Source organism: Myiozetetes cayanensis, unplaced genomic scaffold (genome assembly GCF_022539395.1).
Source record: "Myiozetetes cayanensis isolate MyiCay16 unplaced genomic scaffold, myiCay2020 scf1, whole genome shotgun sequence".
Lineage (NCBI taxonomy): Eukaryota > Metazoa > Chordata > Aves > Passeriformes > Tyrannidae > Myiozetetes > Myiozetetes cayanensis.
This window is the reverse complement of record NW_026086604.1, coordinates 141,874,816-141,896,344: the sequence shown is the minus strand read 5'-3', so window position 1 is coordinate 141,896,344 and position 21,529 is coordinate 141,874,816. Positions and strand designations below refer to the sequence as shown.

The 21,529-nt window shown below is 40.1% G+C and overlaps 1 protein-coding gene across 1 annotated transcript in view; it reads right to left on the bottom strand.

Annotated features, from left to right (window-relative positions):
- Positions 1-21,529, bottom strand: part of PTPRN2 (protein tyrosine phosphatase receptor type N2) — a 642,194-nt gene that overhangs the window by 504,481 nt on the left and 116,184 nt on the right. The window lies entirely within an intron of this gene.

The window sequence follows — 21,529 nt, the reverse complement described above, 5'->3', positions numbered from 1 at the left end:
CAGCATGGTTAGTTAAAAATCTGAGATATAGGAATATTTCCTCTGTACTTCAATGTAATAGCATTTTTATTACTAGACTTAAGCTGGAAGTCTAACTAAAATAAAAAAAAAATAAAAGAGAACTGACAAAAATAAATGACAAAAAAAGCTCTCAACTCTCTTCAGTGTTCAGAAAAGTGAATTAACATATTTATTGAATTACATTGGCAATGAAGACAGCAATATATTGAAATTCATTGATTTTTTTTTTCTTGACTTAAAAGCAACACAGATGCTTATTACAAAACAGCGGTTCCTCTTCTCATTTTTATCAACCCTTTTTTAACAGCCACTGACATTGACAGTTTCAAGCTTAATTGTACATTCAGCATGTACTGTTAATGACATTAGATAAATGGATCACATCAGAATGCGGTATCGTCAAAAGAGACCACGTGCCAATCTTACAAATTTAAAATCAAACAAGCTACTCTGTAGACCCTGACTCTTCAAGTTGTTTATCAACTGAGTACTAGAGAATATTTTGAATGTCATTATACATCAAAAGATGAAAGATGTGCCTACCACAGCCCATGTTCCATTTATACAATGAAATTTAATTACATGTTATAACTATGCTGTCTTAGAACTGCAGTAATTAAAGGGGTACAGTACATTGGTGTTTTATTCATTGTAAGCCCTTATTTTCAGAGGGCTTAACTCAGCCATGCAAATTTCCTGCCTTATCAAAGGGAGGAGTCTGTCACAAACACAGCAATGCTTGCTGCAACTATGCTAAAATAGAGCTGAAACTTATTTGCAGCATCACTCACCGATGCTGCGAGGATGAGCCTTAAAAATCTTTTCCATTGTAATGTATAAGGCCCCAGAACAACAGCTGCTTAAAATATCAGCTTGCGTTTGGAGGAAAGTTTGCTTTGTATACGTGTCTAATCACATCTCTGAGCAAAATACACTCGGCCTCACGCAAAATGTTTCTGCAAGCCCCTTATTAGCACAAAGTAGTGAGCTTCTCAACCCTTCTGGAAGCAAGAAATCTCTGTCCTTAAGCAGCAGGATGTTTGGATAAAATTTTCACCTGTGCAGGCAGTTGCAAATTACAATCCTCTGCACCCGCATGAGCGTCGGAGCACGACCGTGCGGCTGAGTGCAGGCAGTTTAATTGGCTGGCCGTGCTCTGCAGGAGCAGTGGAGACCAGCTTGGAGAGGTGCTGAATTAACACATCTCACAGATTTCCCAGTCCTCATTCTCTGCTTTATAAAACCAGCCCTGCCACCACAAGTCTTCCGGACGCCCCACCTTATGCTGGCTGCCTTTGCGCGCGTGCGGCAGCATGGAGTGTCCGGATCCGTCTTCCATGGTGTGTATGGATACACAGGGAAATAAGCACTCTGTCTCCTTCCCAAGCTCCCTGTTCATGGCCTCACACATTCTTGGATTTCCAGTGAAACTAAACAAATCCATAGTATTGATTCCCCATAAATACTCAAAACTCACGTTCCTTTTATTAGCCAAATTTAATATTTCACCTGTTCCTAATACAAGGATGCTTGAAATGTGTGGATGAGAAGTTTTCATGGAGTCTAATCTCATTAGATTTATTGCTTCCACTCAAGTTACACAGTGTAAGGTGTGTGGTATTTCTTTAGGTATGTTGGGCAAATACTTCTTTCTCCAAACATACACACAAAATATAGAAGCACAAAGCAACGATAAAAATCCCTTTATCCTCAAACCACTGAAGGAGGCACTATGATTTCCAATAAGCAGTCATCCAGTGCAGCAAAATCCTGTGACAACCAACAAAAGGGGCAATTTAAAGATGGAGCATTGCCTTGCTTCTGCAGATCTAAGACTTATTTTAAGCTTTTTTTTGTGTGCGATCAAATCAGCATCAACCCAATTATGCCTAAGGTCTATCTTCTTGTTAGATGGCAGGGTCAGTCACAAATGAGCAGCCTCTTGCAATTTTCCATCAAATCAGCTCTGTAATTTGAGAGCTAATGCAGACATCTCATGAAAACAAATCATCAGACAGTGTCGGTTCTCCCCCTCCTTCCCAAAATGAAGCGTTTGGAGGGATTTGGGTTTCTCTTTTAAAAGCCAATTCTCATCTCTGTGAAAGCCAATGCAATCTATAGTAAACAAAAGTCAGCAGTCATTTTTAGACTTTCATGAATATTTCAAGCCTTTGTGCACCTCTTCTCCAAAAGCATTCTCACTTTGTTCAGTAAAAGACAGATTTTCAACTTTAAGTACAAAATACAAAGTAAAGGCATTTTGCAAGAAACGAGACATTTGCATGAAACTGCAAAATGCAAATCTGTTGTCATAAACTTGCTTGCTGAGAGCTCAACACCATTTGAATTAAAAAAAAAAAAAAAAGAAACTGGAAAAAAATAACCTTTATGTTAAGTGCTCTTCATAATCCATAAATACCTAAAATCTTCAGAAAACCCCTGTTATTTCCAACAGGGGGAGAAAGAGGTTGTGCATTATGGACTACAGAAAAATCCAAACTTGAGCTGTTCCATTCACCCAACGTCTGACTTCTTTCTGACAAAGCCACTGAATCTGTACATCTAAACCGCCAAGGTAAACAGCAGGATGATAAGGAAGGTCCCTAAATTATTCAAAGTGGTTCCTGGGCTTCAAAAGATTCCTTCACTTTGTTCCTTTATATATCTACAGCTATTTAAGTTTGCCTCCAGCTCTGACACAGACAGCATTGTGCCTGTGATGTTGAAAGAGAGGAGTGATTCTGTAAGTTTGGGCAGACACTTCTCCGTCTGGAGCCCACAAAGAACAAGATGGACACTCCGGCATGCCCTGGAATACAAGGATTGTAACTCTAAAGAAGTCCTTCCATTCTGTCTGGGTTTTTTTATTTCCAATTTATCTCACACTGTAGCACTTTCATAAAAGACCAAGCCTGTTAATCTCTCAGCAGACCAAAAAGTATGGTAGCCTCATGGAATATTTTAGGTTGGAAAAGACCTCTAAAATCATTGAGTCCATCCATTAACCCCGCACTGTCAACCCAAGGTGCAGCCTCACCAGTGGGATATCACAGTGGGATAACGCAATGGGATAGCACACTTCTTGCTGGCCACACTTTCTGATACAAGCCAGGAAGCCACTGGGCTTCTTGCCCACCTGGGCACACGCTGCTCTCGTTCTTCTTGCTGTCACCCAGCACCCCCAGGCAACTTTCCAGCCACTCTGCTCCCAGCCTGTAGCACTGCATGGGGCTTTTGTGACCCAAGTGCAGGACCTGGCATTTCACCTCATACAATTGTCTTCAGTACATTGATGAGCCTGTCCAGATCCATCTGCAGAACCTTCCCGCTCTCCAGCAGATGAAAACTCCTGCCCAACTTGGAGTCATCTGCAAACTGACTGAGGGTGCACTTGACCCCTTTGTCCAGATCACTGATAAAGATATTTAATACACAACTGGCCCCAGTGCTGACCCCTGGGGAAGCCACCAGCTGGGTGAGATAGGTTGGTTAGGCAGGATCTGCGTTTCCCAAACCCATGTTGGCTGGGTCTGGTTGCCCTGTTCTTGCTGCACGATGGCATTCAAGATGATCTGCTCTATGACCTTCCCTGGAACCCAGATCAGGCTGACAGGCCTGTAGTTCTCCAGATCCTCCTTCCAGCCCTTACTGCAGATAGGCAACACATTTGCTGACCTCCAGTCAACTGAGACCTCCCCAGTTACCCAGGACTGCTAAATAATGGGACGTGGCTCAGTCAGCACTTCCACCAGCTCCCTCAGTACCCTTGGGTGGATCCTGTCTGGGCCCAGAGACTCGTGCATGTCTAAGTGGTGTAGCAGATAACTGACCATTTCCTCTTAGTTTACTGGGCTTCATTCTGCTCCATGTGCCTGTCTTCCAGCTCAGGGAGCTGAGTACCTTGAAAACAACTGGTCTTACTATAAAAGGCTGAGGGAAAGGAGACATTAAGTACCTCAGCCTTTTCCTCATCCTTTGTCATTATGTTTCTGCATCTAACAGAAGATGGAGAGTCTCCTCAGCCTCCTTCTCCTGCTAATGTATTTATACAAACATTTTTATTGTCTTTTATGGCAGCTGCCTGGTTAGGTTCTAGTTTGGCTTTTACCCTTTTAACTTTCTCTCTGCATAACCTCATGACATTCCTGTAGTCCTCCTGAGATCTGCCCCTTCTTCCAAAGGTCGTAACTCTCCTTTTTACTCTGAGTTCCAGCCAAAAGTCTCTGTTTAGACAGGCCAGTACTCTTTCCCACCAGCCCATTGGGATGGCCCACTCCTGAAACTTTAGGATTTCCTACTTGAAAAAGGTTCAGCTTTCCTGGACTCCTTTTCCCTTCAGGACCCTCTCCCAAAGGACACTGTCAACTCTTCTCCCAAATGGGGCAAAGTCAGCCCTTCCAGAAGTGCAAAAGGGAGGCATTATGCTGAGCCCCTCTCCTTACTTTTCCAAGAATCAAAAACTAATTAATGCTATTAACATATGTTCTGACTGATAAATAGCATATAGGCAGCACTTCTAAAGGGGGCCTGTGGCTTCTAAAGAGAAGAAAAAAAAAAAGATATCAGAGTCAACATCCTGCCCTAATTCACAGGTCTACTGCTGGTAGAGCCCACAAGTGTTATGCTGCTTTTTTGTGCTGCTCTAATGTCAGTAGCCCCATTCTTAACAGCAGACAATAGGCTGACACTGAGCTTAGGAAGGTTTCTAGCGCGTTGCCTCTTGGATAAAGATATCTTTTTATTCTCATATCTGCAGAAAAGACTGAAGGAAATACCCTTCTAAGTCCTGCCAGCTGCTGGCAAAAGGCTCCAGAGCGCACAGCCTTTCATACAGACTCCCACTGAAGTCAATGGGATCACTCACACGAATGCAAAGTTGCTAAACCAGGCGCACCAGAGGAATTGAAAAGCCATCTGCTAATTAAGTTAAAAACCTATTTTCATGAGATTTATGAATATACTTTATGCACTTCTCTGTGAGCTCCTCAGATTTAGATCCCAAAATGCAGCAAAGAACCAGGACCTGAAAACTGACAACCAGGGTGAGGACTGGGACCTCATACCAAGAAAGGAAAATGTTAATGCAGAAGCTCATAAAAACTTTATTCTCCATCTAACTACTCACAATGCAATGCAACCAGTGTAGTCTAGTTTAATAAGGAGTTTGCAATTTGACCCTAAATTCATTATGTGCACAGCATTGCTGCCACAGGGACAGCAAAAGTGGAACGACAGCACTGTGGAGAATATTGATGCCATTGTCCTTGGAAAGGAAAGGTTCTTGGAACACCAGCCATGACTCAAGGCCAAATCACAAGTACAGTCTTGCCCAGCAACACACACACTCACCTCAACTACCATCTATTCCCAATTTCCATATCTACAAACAAAAAGGCAAGGGGCAAAAGAAAAAAGAAAAAACCTCCCTCAGCCCTCTGGAGGATAACAATTTTATTTTTTTCTAGTTAGAGGCCTTTAAATCTGTTTTTCAACAGTGGTCCAGCTCCATCTCTGCTTCCACTAGCAGTTACATCAGTGAGCTAAGATTTATAAGAAGTGAAGGTTGCTTTCTTGGATAAAAGGGATTTTCTAGTGTCTGGCCTTCTGGATGTTTCCTGTGTAGTTGTTTGGCATTCAGAAATACTGCCTGGTTATTTCTATTCCAGAAATCTCAAGAAACCATTTTATACTTTAGCAAAGATACTGCCATGCTCCACACACTCATTGGATCCCTGTATGCTCTCCCCATAACACTGGGATATATTCAGAACCAAAATATTTCTCTGTAAGCCTTGTAAGCAGGCTTAACCTTTCCAACACATCTGCCACAGTAAAGTTCACATGCAATATCTCAGGTATGCATTAATGGGATGTGATATTGTCTATACAAACACACCTTATGCATTGCATATGTACAGAATAGCATGGCTGGAAATGCTATGCATCTTTACCACAATGCAGGGCTAAGGCTCAAATGACAGCAGTTCTGGAAATATCAGTTCAGCATCAGCAACTGTTAGCTATATGTAAAAATCAAAAGCTTTTAAATCAGCTTCTTGGTGGGTCTGCTAAGCTGGACACGGCAGATATCCACCATCCAAAGGAGGTGTTGACATACATAGTATGTTTTTAAACATAAATTTGAGATATTTTTGAAGATTTTAATGACTCTGAGTCTTTGACTGTAAAATGTATGGCAACTAAATATTTATCGTCACATTTCTAATAACTCTAAGGCCCACAAAGGTAGTGAATTTTGCAACACACGTTTTTCTGAGTTTGTGGTGTTACACACAGGTTAACAACATCCATTTGCAGTGATCTTTCTGTCTGCATCCCAGAATTACTCAGTAGCAGCCAAAAGAGGACAAATCACCCAAGTGAAGATGTAGCTGTGGCACAATTTCCATCATGACTTTATTCATGGGAAAGAGGGGCAGGAGGAGGAAAAAAAGCAGCGGGAGTTGATATAGCATTTACAGCCAGGGGCTGTGCCTGTGCCTGCATTAAAAGTCATGTCTCTATTTCTAGTGCCCTGGATTAAAGCAGATACCATCTGACTTGCCATTTATTTATTCTCACTGGGTTTCAATCTACAGGGTGCAATAGGAGCAGAGTACTGGAGGGTTATTTAGCGTGGGAGATGACAAGGCTGCCAGAAAAAAAAAAAAAAAAAAAAAGAAGTTTTCAGTAACTAAACCAGTAAGAAGAGTGCTTGAAATTGCCCCAAACATACTGCCTTTCCTTGGGTATTTCCTTTCCGTGTCAGACATCTAACTTTTCTTCTTGTGCACTAAATCCTCAAATGAGACTGTGCTGATAAACTTCTGCATTTCTGCAAAGGCCCTTTGACACCAACAAAACATCACAGAGATTCCCACTTGCCATGGCTGAGTTAGGGCTTTCAGTGAGGCGCTGACTAATTCCAAGCCACGAGCAGCAAAGCATAACTGAGGGCTGACAATAAGGAATATTGCTACGTACGGCAGGAAACGCCAAGGCCCTGCCACAAAATCCATTTACTGTGCACCTCTCGCAGCAATAGCTGCACCTCAGGAAAATACACACATTGGCAGCATTGCTCTGATATCCTTCTCTTGCGTGTTCTTTGTCTGTCTTCTAGGAACATGGTGAGAATGGATCTCTAAATATAAGAAATATTCATATGTGGGATCTAGAATATACTCAAGTTATAGGGTAAGGAAATCCAAAATAACAGCAATTACATGCACTATAAAAATATATTTCCAATTGCTCCACAAGTACATTACAAAAAATTTGCAGATATGCTTTTTATAGCCTATAAAGAAAACTGAAAGAAAAATAACATTAGTCTAGGGGAAAAGAAAGAACTCTGCCATTGTCGGAGCCACAGATACAACTGTAATTCCGGCAGGTTAGGATGAAGATATAATACAAAGCAAAGCACTAATATTATTTGCGTTTTCTCAGATCCCTTTTTCTTCTCGGTAGCTTATGCCATTACAGTTGCAATATCGGTTATTATCCAATCTTTTGCAAATGGAGAAGGGAGAAGGGGAAATAAAACATCTCTTATTTGCTCATGTTTGGATTTTCAATATTTTTTCCCTTGATAGCTTCTCCTTTGAGCAGCAGCAGCGTCAATTCCCCAGGGGCAGAATTCAGGTCTCAGAAATATGTACACAGCATACAAATCTTCCATAATGCCCCTTCTAATAGTTTGTTAAACTGTGAGAAATGTTATCTATGGAAATACATATATGCATTTCATAAGCCCAAAGCCAGGTACTGATGCCATCTGCACTGAGCCATAACAACCATTTATTTGCATCATAGAAAATGCTCATAGTTTATACAAACAGCTAAGTGTGAATGGCCCCTGCCAGGATGAATACAATATCTATCAACATGCAGACTTCTCTGCACAGTCCCCAGAAAAAGTCTTCCAAGTCCACACAGCAGCATGCACAGGCTGCAGCTCTGTGAAGTGTCTCAGAAATCATTGGGCAGGCCTGACCAAAAAACTTCCAGCTTTCTACTGAGCTGAAGAAAGGCCTCTATCCACCAGCCTGCCTCGAGCCTGAGCCTATTCCCAGCACCACTGAAGGGCAGTTCTGCTTCCATAACCTGTGAAGCTCTGGATCGTTTTGCCAGTCAGTATAAAAGGTCGTGCTGAATTCCTGTTGTGGGGTGTAAGAACAGAGTAGTCACTACAGTGGTCACAAAACACCCAGCAACAGAAAGGACTTCTGAGCACTCCTGATTATAAATTGATCTGCTCATGCACAAGCAATAGCGTATATTGAGGTCATGAGATTTAACACGGCAGACTTTTCCTCAGTGCATGTCCATGTTACATTGTCCAGAGGGAAGGTGATTTACTGGGCAGACTGCTACTAAATGAAGTCTGAAGGTCTGCAGTAGCAAAAGCACCCCGCTGACAAGAATTTCACCTGCATGTACTGTTCTCAATTTTCAAAATAACCTGCAAGTTTCCTAGGCAGGTAGCTTCCATGAGCTAAAATGCAAACATTGAGCAAAATGACAGCATCTACATCGGTACAATTCCAGCTTACTCTTGAGTGATATTTCAACTCTAAATGATTTTTTTTCCTATAAAACAGCCTTAACAACCATACCAAGGCCTGCATATATTTTTTTTTTTTTTCCTACATATACTTCTAACAAGCATTGAAGTCTGCTTCCTCTAAATTTTGCCCCTCTAGTTTACTAGTTTAGCTTGAAATCACAGCCTGCAGATGAGTAACACGAACCTTTTACCAACCAAATATTATTCTGGTATTTTCCGAGAGATGTTTTACAAAGTTGAAAGAGTTCACTGAAATTATTTAATGGGTATCATTTATCACTAGCAATGAATGTTAGAATTCCCATATTCTCACCCTTTACAAGTCATTAGCTAGAGACAGCAACACACACACACGTCAGTGCCTTTAGCTTCGCTCACCTGCAGAAACAGCCCTTATGAACTACATCCCTGAAAGCATTTTCTTATTGTAGAGTGGAATTCATTTTCAAGGCACTCATTTAGAGCCAGAAGTGACAGTTTTAATGAAGCAGTTCTCTATGCAACGCTGTCTCAGAGGGATCTCTGAACACCACCTCAACCACAGAAACAAAGTTCACAGCCCGAATTAGTGTTTCAGGGCTGAAACACAAAGCACAATTCCACTAACAGCAGCAGAAGTTCAAAATAGCCATTAATTCCGTAATTCTAAGCCTGGGCATTCGAAAATAGCGTATATACTCAGAGAGTGAATGCTTTTTTGAATGCCTTCCTCATTCTTCGGCCTTTATACATAGCCTTGACTGACAAAATATTTTTTAATTTTATTAACATATGCCATGCAAACTAGACAAAGACAAATACTGTGAATTATTCTGTGGAGTACAATAATTTATCTGATAAAAGTCTATCACCAGGTACTATAAATACCAATAAGATTATTTTATTTTTTTTAATTAGCCACTTTCAGACAAAGCACAGAGTTTTTGCCAGAGCTATGGCTCAGACTGAGATGTGGCAGAAAGTGATTATGGCTATCAACACAGAGTGAGTAGAATAGCACATTCCCAGATGTGCTTTCCAATTCAAAGAGGCACTTGAAGTTTTAATGGAAATTTGGCTGAAGCACAAGACAACAAATGCTAAAATACTATGAAAGATTATCAAAACTTCTAGGCAAAAAGAGACATTATGGCCATTTTATATTGGGTTTATGAAAACAGCCACACTGAAGGAGTTACTGGAGCCAGCCACACAGAACATAACAATAGCATCAGTTGAGGAACAAAGCCCATGTTGCTGTCAAAATGCTAACCTGAACCATCGTGCTAAAAACATGACCTAAACTGATGTGCTAAATAAAGCAGACATACACTAGATATATCTAGAGCTATTCTCTTCCTTTATGTGAATTTTACATATGGTGCTGCCACAGGAAAAAATTGGCCAAGTCACACGTTTTAAATGAAATCAGAATTGAAGCGGTTTATTGATTTATTAATGGTACATAATTAACTGGCAATCAGTGAGCTATACATTCAGGATCAATACCAACAAAAGAACAGATAACCCACAATACCAGTCACTTACAAAACGATGGCAAGTGCTCACAATTTTCTAAACAGCCTTCTGGTTGCTAGGCCCCAAAAATTTCAAATGCCCATGGCCACCTTCACACAGTTCCCTGCACACACAAAAGCTACTCACAGTCACTGTACGAGGATCTCCCTCTCCTGGGGTACAGGTTCCCATTCACAAGCACCTGCTCTGGGAGATGTGGGGGCTCCAGCTCTGCACAAGCATGTCGTGTTTTCCTCAGGTGCATAATTTTCAGGTGGTGAAAAAAAAAACATTGCCAGGAGCCAGGCACGAATGCCCAAGGTGTGTCCCAGCAGTGGTGGATACACACAGCCTCCAGCAGGGAGGATGCACCATCCTGGACACAGGCTGTGGTGCTGGGGCAGCCTCCAGCACTGGTAAACACCATTTCGAGGCTGCTCTGTTCCCATTTCTCTCTCCCTGTTGAAGCAAGGTTTCATACTTCTTTTTAACTTCTCTTCAAGCTACCTCTTCTCTTTGTTTTGAAGCTCCCAGAAGTCTCTAGGTAACTCCCTAGTTACCTTTTAAACCAACAAAAATTCCTGTTAAGTAAACTTTGTTCTTTTTTTAATTTCTGCTTTAGCACTACCAGTTTTTGGGCAAACATCCTCCAAACCAGTTTTGGGCATTCCATTCACCCACACTGTTTACTCTTACATTCCTCTTGCAGTTATCCAGCCCATGTTACTAAGGGAAGGAGCTGTGCTGACAACCCCATAAGTGTTACCAACAGGAAATCATACATAATAAAACCATTTACTCTGGGCATAGGACAGGAGATGTGATAAATGAGGCAAAGTTTAATGGTTGAGTTCAGCCAGACTGCATCAATGTTTATGGTTAGACCCATTAGCCACCAAAAAAAATTAGTAAGAATTAATATGAGAGTAGCCCTGAGGAGAAGGACCTGGGGGTAGTGGTGGATGAGAAGGTCAATGTGGCCTGGGCTCAGAGTCCAGAAAGCCAATTTTGTCCTGGGTTGCAACAAAAGCAACATGGGCAGCAGGTCAAGGGAGGGGATTCCCCACCCCTACTCTGGTTTCATGAGCCCCCAAGTGCAGTACTGTGTCCAGCTCTGGGATCCCAGCACTAGAAGACCATGGACCTGTTGGAGTGAGTCCAGAGGAGGCCAAAAAGATGATCAGGGGACAGGAGTACTTCTTTGAAGACAGGTTGAGCTGGGGGTGTTCAGCCTGGAGAAGAGAAGGCTCTTGGGAGACCTTGTAACTCCTTCTAGTATGTAAGGGGGGTTCCCAGGAAAGCTGTAGAGGGACATTTTACAAGGGCATTTAGTGACAGGACAAGGGGCAATGGCCTTAAGCTGAAAGTGAGTAGGTTTAGATTTGACATTAGAAAGAAATTCTTCACTGGTGGTGAGGCACAGGAACACGTTGCCCAGAGAAGCTGTGGGTGCCCCATCCCTGGAAGTGTTCAAGGTCAGGCTGGATGGGGCCTTGAGCAACCTGGTCTTTTGGAAGATGCCCCTGGCCATGGCAGGGGGGTTGGAACCAAATTATCTTTAAGATCTCTTCCATCCTATTCTGTGATCTTATGAATTCTCAACTCCAAGACCTGTTTTTGTGGAAACTCACTCTCATGTAATGTGCCCATAATCCTTAGGGATCAAAAAATAATTGTTTGTACATGCTCAGTGTTGACAGTTCCAGCCTTATCCTCCCTGGTCTGCATTTCCCAATTGATGAAATATCACTTTTCCTCATTGAGGAAACCAATTAATCATGTTGAAAATGTAAATAGTGCTGTAGTGATTGACATTGAAACACGTAACAGTAAAATAGTAATTATGCATTTAGCACAGGGTTTGGGTATGGTGTGCAGCACACACAGACCGATGAAAATAAAAATAAATATTGCTATGAAATACGGAATAACCACTATTTATTGATCACAAAGAGGCACCCTCAGATGCTTACATTCCAATAGCTGTTTAAATGTGGACTTGCATAAGCACAGGTCTGGTCCCATAAATGAGTACTTCTGGGGATTTGGCCCGCTGATTCTCAGCCTCTTCCAGGTATGAAGCCACAGGACAGAGAACTGCAATTCTCACTCCCACTTATGCCCAAAATAAGTCAATTCCAAATGTTAGATAATAAATATCACTTGTGACATCATCCTAAAGGGTAAGAAGCGATTTATATTTATATGAATAGACATGGAGGACAAATATGACCTATGGGAATATGTTAAATGTCTTCATGTGAAAACCAGAACTCTAATATTAACAGAAAAATTGTCTCTCTGAAAGATATTTTCTTGCATCCCAACTGGTATCAAAATACACATCTGCTAACATTTGTGTTGAGTAACCAGATTCACACACCTGATCATCTTTCAAAAGGGCAAATGCCTTGGTTTCATCAACAATATACAAATACTTCCAAGAAAAACAAAATTAAATTTAAATTTAAGATTATAGGTCTACTAAACTGGTTTGGAAAGCAGCAATATAAAAATTCAATTTCTAAAACTCTCTGTGGTTTAGAAACAAAGAAATATCGCTGTTGTTACCTATTTAATTTAAACAGACTTTGCAGCTTTATTCATGTTGGCAGGGAAATGGATTCAGACCATGGTGAATGCCTGGTAAGTAAACATCTCCGAGGAAGAAAGCAGGTCAGCAGTGCATAAAGTGGATTTGGGAACTGTTTAACTATGTTTCTTCTCGATATTCATTACAGCAAAGCACCCAGGGCATCTGTTTGACTTTACATTGTTTATTGCAATTTCCTCTCCTGAGAGTTTTGGACCTTGACAAGAAGAAGTTACAGCACCAGCCCTCAAACCAAACTGCCCCACCAAAGGGTCCACATTCGATGGGACCCGAGCGAGTCTCACAACCCTCAGTCCTGAAACGCTGCTGGGTTTTGTTCTTGGCACTCAGCAGTCCCAGCAAACAGAAATCACTTCGATAGAGACTGGTTTTTAAGCTCAATAAAAGATTGTTTTGCCCACCCCAAACTGTATCAGCAGGAAAAAAAGCACGGAGGACATGTGATGAGTTTCATAACACTGTATGTGTGTTTGAAATGGAATAATTTTGGAAATCCTACATTTTGGAGGTTGAGAAGGAGAGCAGTAGAGTATTCACTTTTTTTTTTTCTTTTTTTTTTTTTACTAATGAGTTTGACCTTAATTATCAGAATAAAGCTCTGGTAATTGGGAGACCTCTGATGATAAAAATAATTCTTCTAAATTTAAACCCTTCTTAATGAAAGGCATGGTGGTAGCTAGAGGAAAAGTGTCAGTATTGTAACTTAACTGAAACTAATTTTTTCCTGTATATTCTTCATCTCACTTAGGAAAGATTTACTACATTGTCAGTGAATTAATCACTTCTCTTTCCAATAGTCAGTGCTGGACAACTGTTAATTTCCAGTGATGAAAGAATTTCATAAGGTAGAAAATAAACAAATGCTCAGGGTTTTGTAATCCCTGTTTTCCCCAATGAGCAGAGAGGGTGAGAAACAGGAATAGGAAAACTAACAGGACAAAAAGTAAGTAATGGTATACACAGACACTGTAAGATTATTATGCACAAAAGAAATTAAGTATTTCCAACTGGAAGCAGCACTTCCCATCATACCAGCCTAACAACCTGGAAAAAGGCCAACTCAGGAAATCACAAAAAAAGATGGAAAAAATAGCATCAGTCATCTGAAAACTTTTCTAAGTAACAAATGAAATTAAAGTGATGAAAGATCTGATTATAAGTTTTATATTTTGACCTTGGCCTTTCTTGCCCACTCCTGCTGTTGACTTTACTGATAGTAAACTGGTGTCATATTACTCACATTTGATTCCCACACACACACTTGAAATAACCTGTATCTTCTACAATCCTAGATACGAATATTCACCAGTATTAATCTTCCTGATGACCTCTGGCTATTCCTTAAGTTGCTTTTTGGAGGCTTCTAAGTAGGTGATGGTTTAACAGAGCAGCTGGGATAACACATCTGGCATTTCTCCAGTCTCTCAGAGCAGACAACACTGGGAACCAACCCTATGCAACCTTTCACTTGCACAGCATTTCCACAGAGGGAAGAAATGTGAGCACAACTGAGCAGGATACATCTCCAAAACTCAGAATCTGTATTAAGATTCAGGGTGAAAATCTGGATGTTGTAACTCATCCCTGTATAGACACTTAATAAAATGTTAAGGAAAAATATTAGTTTTTTGAGACCAAATGCAGTTGTATAGCCATGGACTTCTACTATTTAGAATTCACCAAGAATTTATCATACACCTAAATACTGTTACTGCATATTCCTTTCATTCTCCTCTATCCCAGTTAAAATACTACACTCAGCATAATTTTATTCATTTCACATAATGTCATAACACTACTTTGAGGACACAATTTTAATATCCAAAGTGTTTACTTTCTTTCCCTCAGAAATTAAATTCACCATTTCACAACTTAAATTCAAGTGGGGATATAGTTTCCAGCAGATTTGAAGGCATCAGCAGTGAAACAGTATGTTTTTGGAATCATAAATAGAATTTTTTGACTGTTGGCATTAAAAAGACTTTGGCACAAAAGTGCCATATTTTATATATAAAAAGCATCCAACAGCTCACTAGCTCTCTTTCTCTATTTGCTTAAAAATCTTTATGGTAAGAAAATAAGCTGGCTTCATTCAGTAACTGCAAACATTTTCATAAAACTGCACAGTTTTAGTCAAACTGACAACAACTGACTCAAGTGTGGCCAGCAATTTGTGACACCTGCTAGTCACAGAAAAGAATAATAATTAAAAAACAAACAAAACAAAACAAACAAAACAAACAAAACAAAACAAAAACAACAAGCCACTGGTCATGTCTGCCTGCGAGGCTTTATTTCCAAACATGTCTAAGCTTTAGAGTTAAAAGTGTTAGAACCTTGCGAGGGATAAAATAAAAGAAAGAAAGAAAATCCCCAAGGTTGCATATTTGTTACGAGTGTACATTAAAAACCATTAGCAGAAAGAAGGAAATTGATTCTTCTTGGAATTTTACAAGCTAACCATTCTGCCAAAGGTTTGCTCTAATTTGCTCTAATGCTTTGCATTTTTACGTGCTGTACAGAGAGCAAGGTCTGACCTGGCACAGATATCCTGGTGATCTACACATATATAAGAAGCTTTATGCAAAACATCCACTTTAAAGGGAGTGGCTGCAGCAGAATCCTGGTGAATTCGTTGCCAAGATAAAGTCAAACCAAACTTGTCTTAAAACTTTGATCTAAGTTTCAGACATGTGGGTTCATTAGAAAAAGATTCATAATGCTTTCCTCATACCTTGTCAGTTCAATTAATTCTCTGGTTGAAAAATGGAGAACACCAGACTGTGGAACTTCTTAAATTTTTTAAGACACTAAGAAATGCAACAGGTCACAAACTTGAGCTGACTTACAAGATGTTCCTTCAGCCCACCATGAGACCACCCTTCTGGCTATATAGTTTATAAAATTATCTATTTTTATATCTATGTAATAAATGTATTCCCATGTGAAATGAAGAGACATGCACTGGAAAAAGCATTAACTCAGTTCAAAAACCAAAGGGTAACCAATGGGAAAGACTCGAAAGATATGGCTGATATGCTTTTTTCTAGCTTTCTGAAGTTTTGTTACTATGTCCAGAATAGAAGACATTTAGAATATTTAGCAAGATGCACGTTTTGGGAAACTGCTTCCCTTCAGTTGTCTGGGATACTGATGTTGCCATGAGTTTAACACATTTTCTTTGAATCTGCTCTAAAAGCAAAAAGCACAAGTGAAATGAGGAAAGACAAAGGCTACAGCAGGGGAGATCAAACCCTAATAATTCATTCCAACTGCTAAATTCCTGTGTGATTTCCTACATAGAGCTTTCTTGTAGGGCTCACCTCAGAGCTACAAGCAGTTTAGTCTCAGCTTGGTCAGAGTATCCACAATGCACATTTACACTCAGCTCGTATCCACTGCAATTCTGTCCCAGCTGGCCAACACGCAAAGGCTTCCACGTGTTATCCAAAGACTACTGGCACCAGCTATAGAACTCAGTTGGCTACTGGAAATCTTATTTCATCTGCTTCCCTAAAATTCAGAAGTTTTCCCCACCAGTTCAGCTAACAACTCCCATCTTCAAATGTTCCAGAAACAGTCTCTGGTTACTGTGTTTCTCGGAGCTGAATTTTACCTTGTCACCAAGAATTGTGATCTTTGGCAGAACACGATATTAACATAAACACCCCTCTGAGAGAAGGCTGCTCTAGGGCTGCAAACAGAGCACGTGGTGACAGCACACCTTCATTCCCTCTCTGGGATGGGGATAAACTAAGGATAAGCCATGATGTGATGGAGTGGACCTGTAGGAGAATAACACCCTGCATAGCCTACAAGTTTTGGAGAATGACTGCAAATTTCCAGTTCTCTGCAGTGGATTGAGAACTGCTGCGAGCAAAGTGACCTCCAATTATTTGTACGAGGAGCCTGTTCCTGCTCCTTGGTGACAGAATCACAGATAGGCATAACCAGGTCATACACCATTATTAGCAATAATTTGTTATTATTATATTTTTATCTGGAACTTACCTACCTCAGATTTCTACAGCTCAGTAGATCCTTTAGTAAAGACAGTTCTTTGCATGGTGCTCTGCTGGGAAAATTTCTTCTCCCAGTTCAGTAATACACACCCACGTCATTCCCAGTTACTGCCTCACAGAGTTCCTGTGGAAACCCAGTGCCAAACCTGTCATCACCTGGCAGGTTACCAAAACTATCTGCAATATAAAATTCCTGTTGAGGTGCTGGGAGATACAGTGGGGACACAATTATGTGCAGACTCGCTACATATTGTGCACTGCAGTCTAATCCATTTACCTGCCCTGTGAACACTGGTCTGCATCACGTCAGCAACATTAAATGTTAAATTTTAAAAGCTTCAAACTCAATATACAGGTTTTCATTCCCAGACAACGCACGTTCTGGGGCGCTCAGTGAATGCAGGTCCACATTAACCTTGCAGTGTTGTTGCAGTGATAGCTTGGATCAATTAGGTCGCTTTTATTTAAAAAGCAAATGTGTTTGTTCCATAGGACAGGTGTCAGTACAGCCATAGCCTTCAGTTCTGTGTTCTGCTTGGAAATAGAAATATTTGCAGGGTTGTTTTGTTTCTGTTAAAAGTCAAGGCATCAACAACACCCGAAACAACCAAAACGCTACGACAAAAATGTCTGAAGCCTTTGAAAACAGATCAAAAGTAGAGTGATTTGTTTGATCTAATTTGCTTTAAAAGTGAATACTGAAATATTTAACATGCTTAGTTCTCACATAAGAAAATTACTGTGCAATTTCACTCTTTCCCCCAAACCTGAAATCTCTCTCTTCAGCTTTCTTCCTATAAAAACATTCCTTCTATATCTAAATATGGTAATCAACAGGAAGAAACAAAATTACAATTGTGCAGGTATATTCCATTCCACAGGAGATGAATTCACTTAACCTCATGATCAAGATATACAGTACATCTCACTATTTGGTCTCCTGTTTGTAGGAAATTAATATTCTAGCTAGGTGCACTTGGTGTGTGACTGAATTCACAAATGATGTTATCAACTATAAAATAAATAAATCATGTTTCGTACTAAGACACCGTGGCTTTTTTTTTTTAGATGAAAATTATCCTTGAAAACAGACATAAAACATAATCAAATAGACCAAGAAAAGAATGAAAGAAAATCTCAGAAGGGTTTAAGTATTTGAGATAAAAGACATATAAAACAACTTTGGATGTAGGGGAAAAAGCAAACCACTTGAATAAGAATAGAGAGAAATATTGAACAGGAGTAATATTTTTGTGCTTCAGAGTCTATGTTTCTTCCCTTCAGTGATCCCAGTGAAACCAGTAAGAATTTATACTTGTACTGGAAGGGCAACAACAAAATACACAATAAATGTAGTAGGAGAAACCCAACATTTGCTGCTATGCTATGTGGTTAGGTATTTTATGCCTTACTCTTATATATAGACATTATGGACTATAATATTTTTATACTGGTATTTTATGAAATTCCATCAACAGTAAAGCAAGAAATACAGTGGAGAACATGGAAACAATTTTTCTTACTAATAGTTTGCCAATAGATAAACATTTTCATAAATCACCAGAGACATCACAGCATTCAGCATTAGTACTGTATCCTGGAGTACGACTATATTATTATATTCTTTAAAAACAGTTAAAGTCCCCTCAGTATTTGTATCTCAGCCATGGAATATGCAGTCATGGTGAATGTCCATTTTACTGCCTAAAAATTTAGTTTATAAAATTCTTCCCCGTCACTAGAGAGGTTCTGCAGGGCTCCATTTTGGGCCAGTGCTCCTCAACATCTTCATAAATGGCCCGGATGCAAAACTAATACAACATCTCAGACACTGCCACATTAAGACATTGTCACAATCTTTTCTTAGTGGCCCTGGCTGCCCTTCTCACATAATATCCAAGTGCACCCCAAGAGCAGCTCCTGTAGAGATGTAACTGCTCTGTGCATATGTGAAAGGAGATATTTTTTATAGTTGTCCCAAAAATCCCTCATTTCTCCTAGGGCTGGCACCAGTAGCAGCGTCACTTCCACACTGATGAAAGAAGATGATTGGACTGGTCCAGTGAAATCAGCACTTCAGTGGAAATGACAAGTTTTATGATACTGTCCATGAATTGGATTCGGAGTTTGGCAAAAGTATGGAAAAGTTTTACCTTTGTCCCCCCCTTCTAAAATAATTTTGCTGGAGTTACTCTCAGAGGCCATTATCCACGTGGGAGTTGCTGGACAGCTTGGTGGGAAGCTGAGCACCTTCAGCCTGGATGGTGCCCAGGCTGGTGCCCTGCCTTAGGGGCAGAGCAGTGTTCCAACACCAAATGTTTCCCTTTGTCTGAGTAAAGCTTTAGAAATTCACAAAGTAAATATCTGGGGATTCCTTGGGTCATCACATCTCTCAGGGCACTTGATTTCACGTGCTTTGGGACTACTTTTAAATATTGCAAACAAACATACCAGCAACAGTGGGAAAAAAATACAAAATCAAAGTTGAAGCTAAATCATCCTTGACAATCAGCCCTTTGAAAAAGAAGCACGAATTAATCCCACAATCAATAGGCACTTGAACAGACATATTTTTCTACAAGCCTGTGACAGAAAGTTATGGAGAACAGGAAGACTGTACAGGACTAAAAACTGAAAACAATGATGAAAGACAGGCTGCACTCAGACCAGGTCATCACCAGTGCTTTTCAACTTGGTATAAGAAAAATTAATGGAAGTTTCTTAATTGGCTGAACCACATCTGTCCAACATTTTGACAGAATTAAAAAGAATTCTGTTGCTGCCACTGAGGTATGTTATATAGAGATCTGTTAACTTGTATGATTATAAGCCAGTCATTTTTATATATGTTTCTATGAGAAGTAACATTTCCATAAGTCTAAAACTCTAAGGCCTTGAATGACACAGCTCTTTTCTGAGTTATAACCAACAGCTCCACTGATTTCACTGAGATGCTCCTACTGAGCTAGGATGACAGAACAGTATCCTGAAGATATACATAAATGCTCTTGCAAATGATAAACAAATAAAATAAATTTTAAAAAAAATTAAAAAATTTTAAAAAAAAGAAAAGGAAAAAGGAAAAAGTTCTTTCTAGACCCTGATTTACCCCTTCCAATGCATATTTACCCAGTGCCATGCAACACCACGTCAGAGTCAAACTCAGCCAAACTAGCCCATTTATATAGCACTGTGCAAGGATATTAACTGAGGGCTCAGAGAGAATATAACCTTGTTAGAGCAACATTGTGCATGGGCTAATTAGGCCTGCCTCTCAAGCAAGGCTAATTATTCCCAGTACAGCACCATACTGATACTGTTCTGCTGCTTCTTGGTTCTGGAGCTGGGTTATTCAGTAGTAGCTCAGGGATCTATACCCCACACTGTATTCAAAATTATAAACAAAATCATGAGAAGTTGATGTATCCTTCTGAGACAGCAGCATGATGCACTGCACTGTCTCAACTCATCTATCAAGGACATCAAAATGAAGGATTAACATGTCTGTGCACCGAGATCTTCACTTAAGTGGGAAATTCCACCACTAGACCAACAGTTGTAGTACAAAGTTGTTCTGAGGGAAACAAATATGCCAGGTCTGGAGTCTAGAGTGGTAACAATCATCTCACTTTGCACATGCAACCCTCAGGGAGGCCCCACGAAACAAACAAAAAATTGTAAGTAAAGGCTAGAGTGAAGGTTCAGAATCTTGTGGTTTTTCTTTGAGTAAAAATCAGTGCAAAACAAAATGTTTCTTACTCTGCTGGCAAGGCAGGTCTCAAAACTGTGAAAGTGCAAATCAGAGTTCCTGTGCCGTTATGGAGCATTGGGCACAATAACCTGAGAAATCTCGGGATGTCTCACCACGAGTTTCAAGGCTTACAATTTGCCTTTGGTGTTTCAGGTGCTAAAGCTGATAGCAAATCTGAGCCAACAAGAAACACTACAGAGCCAGGGAAAAATGATGAGAGATCTGGGACCAGAGCCAGCTGTCCTGGAAGCACACTCGGTCCCAAGCCTGGGTGCAGTTGCAGATGAGACTTGTGCCTCAGATGGATTCATCAGGCAATAGAATGATCTGCATCGGATAGGGAGGAAGGAACTGCTCTGACACACAGCATAAAAGAAAATCCCATGCTTTTACATAAGATGTACATAGAGGAATCAGCAAAATTTTTGTGCATAAGGTGACCAAGTAGCTTTGTATTTATGCAGTGCAGAAGCTTTCTTGGCACCTTAATTCAGCTATCTTCTTATGACAAAAAAATAAATCTTTGAATAAAAAGGCAAGGTGAGATCTGTTGCATCACCACAGAACTGAATGCATCTTGTTCTGACACATCTCTGAGAAGCAGGCTCAGGTACAAGAATAAAGCCTTAATAAACTCCTCCTGGATTTGAGCCCTACGTTGCTGACACACACTTCTGTAATAAGACTGAATTGCCAAGAGCCTTCTGGTAAAACAGCGGTTTTGTTCAGTTCCTGTTGCTTGTTGTGATGCCAGGTAACAATAAATCTAGTTTTCCAAAGAAAATCTAATAGGAAATGTGAAATAATAGAAATGTGAGTCCAGCATAAAGACTTGAAAGTACAAATAATATCTTCAAATGAAAATGAAAAAAAGAAAATTAAAAAAAAAAGAAAGAAAAAGAAAAGAAACAGAGCTGTGATCCCAGGTTGGTCCCCAGAATTCCAATAGAATTAAACGATCAGTTGTGATGAAGGGAGCACAGGGACAAGGCTGAAAGGCATCATCAATTTAAAGTCAATTTACCTTTGTGGTTATCGGGCTGTAAATGAAC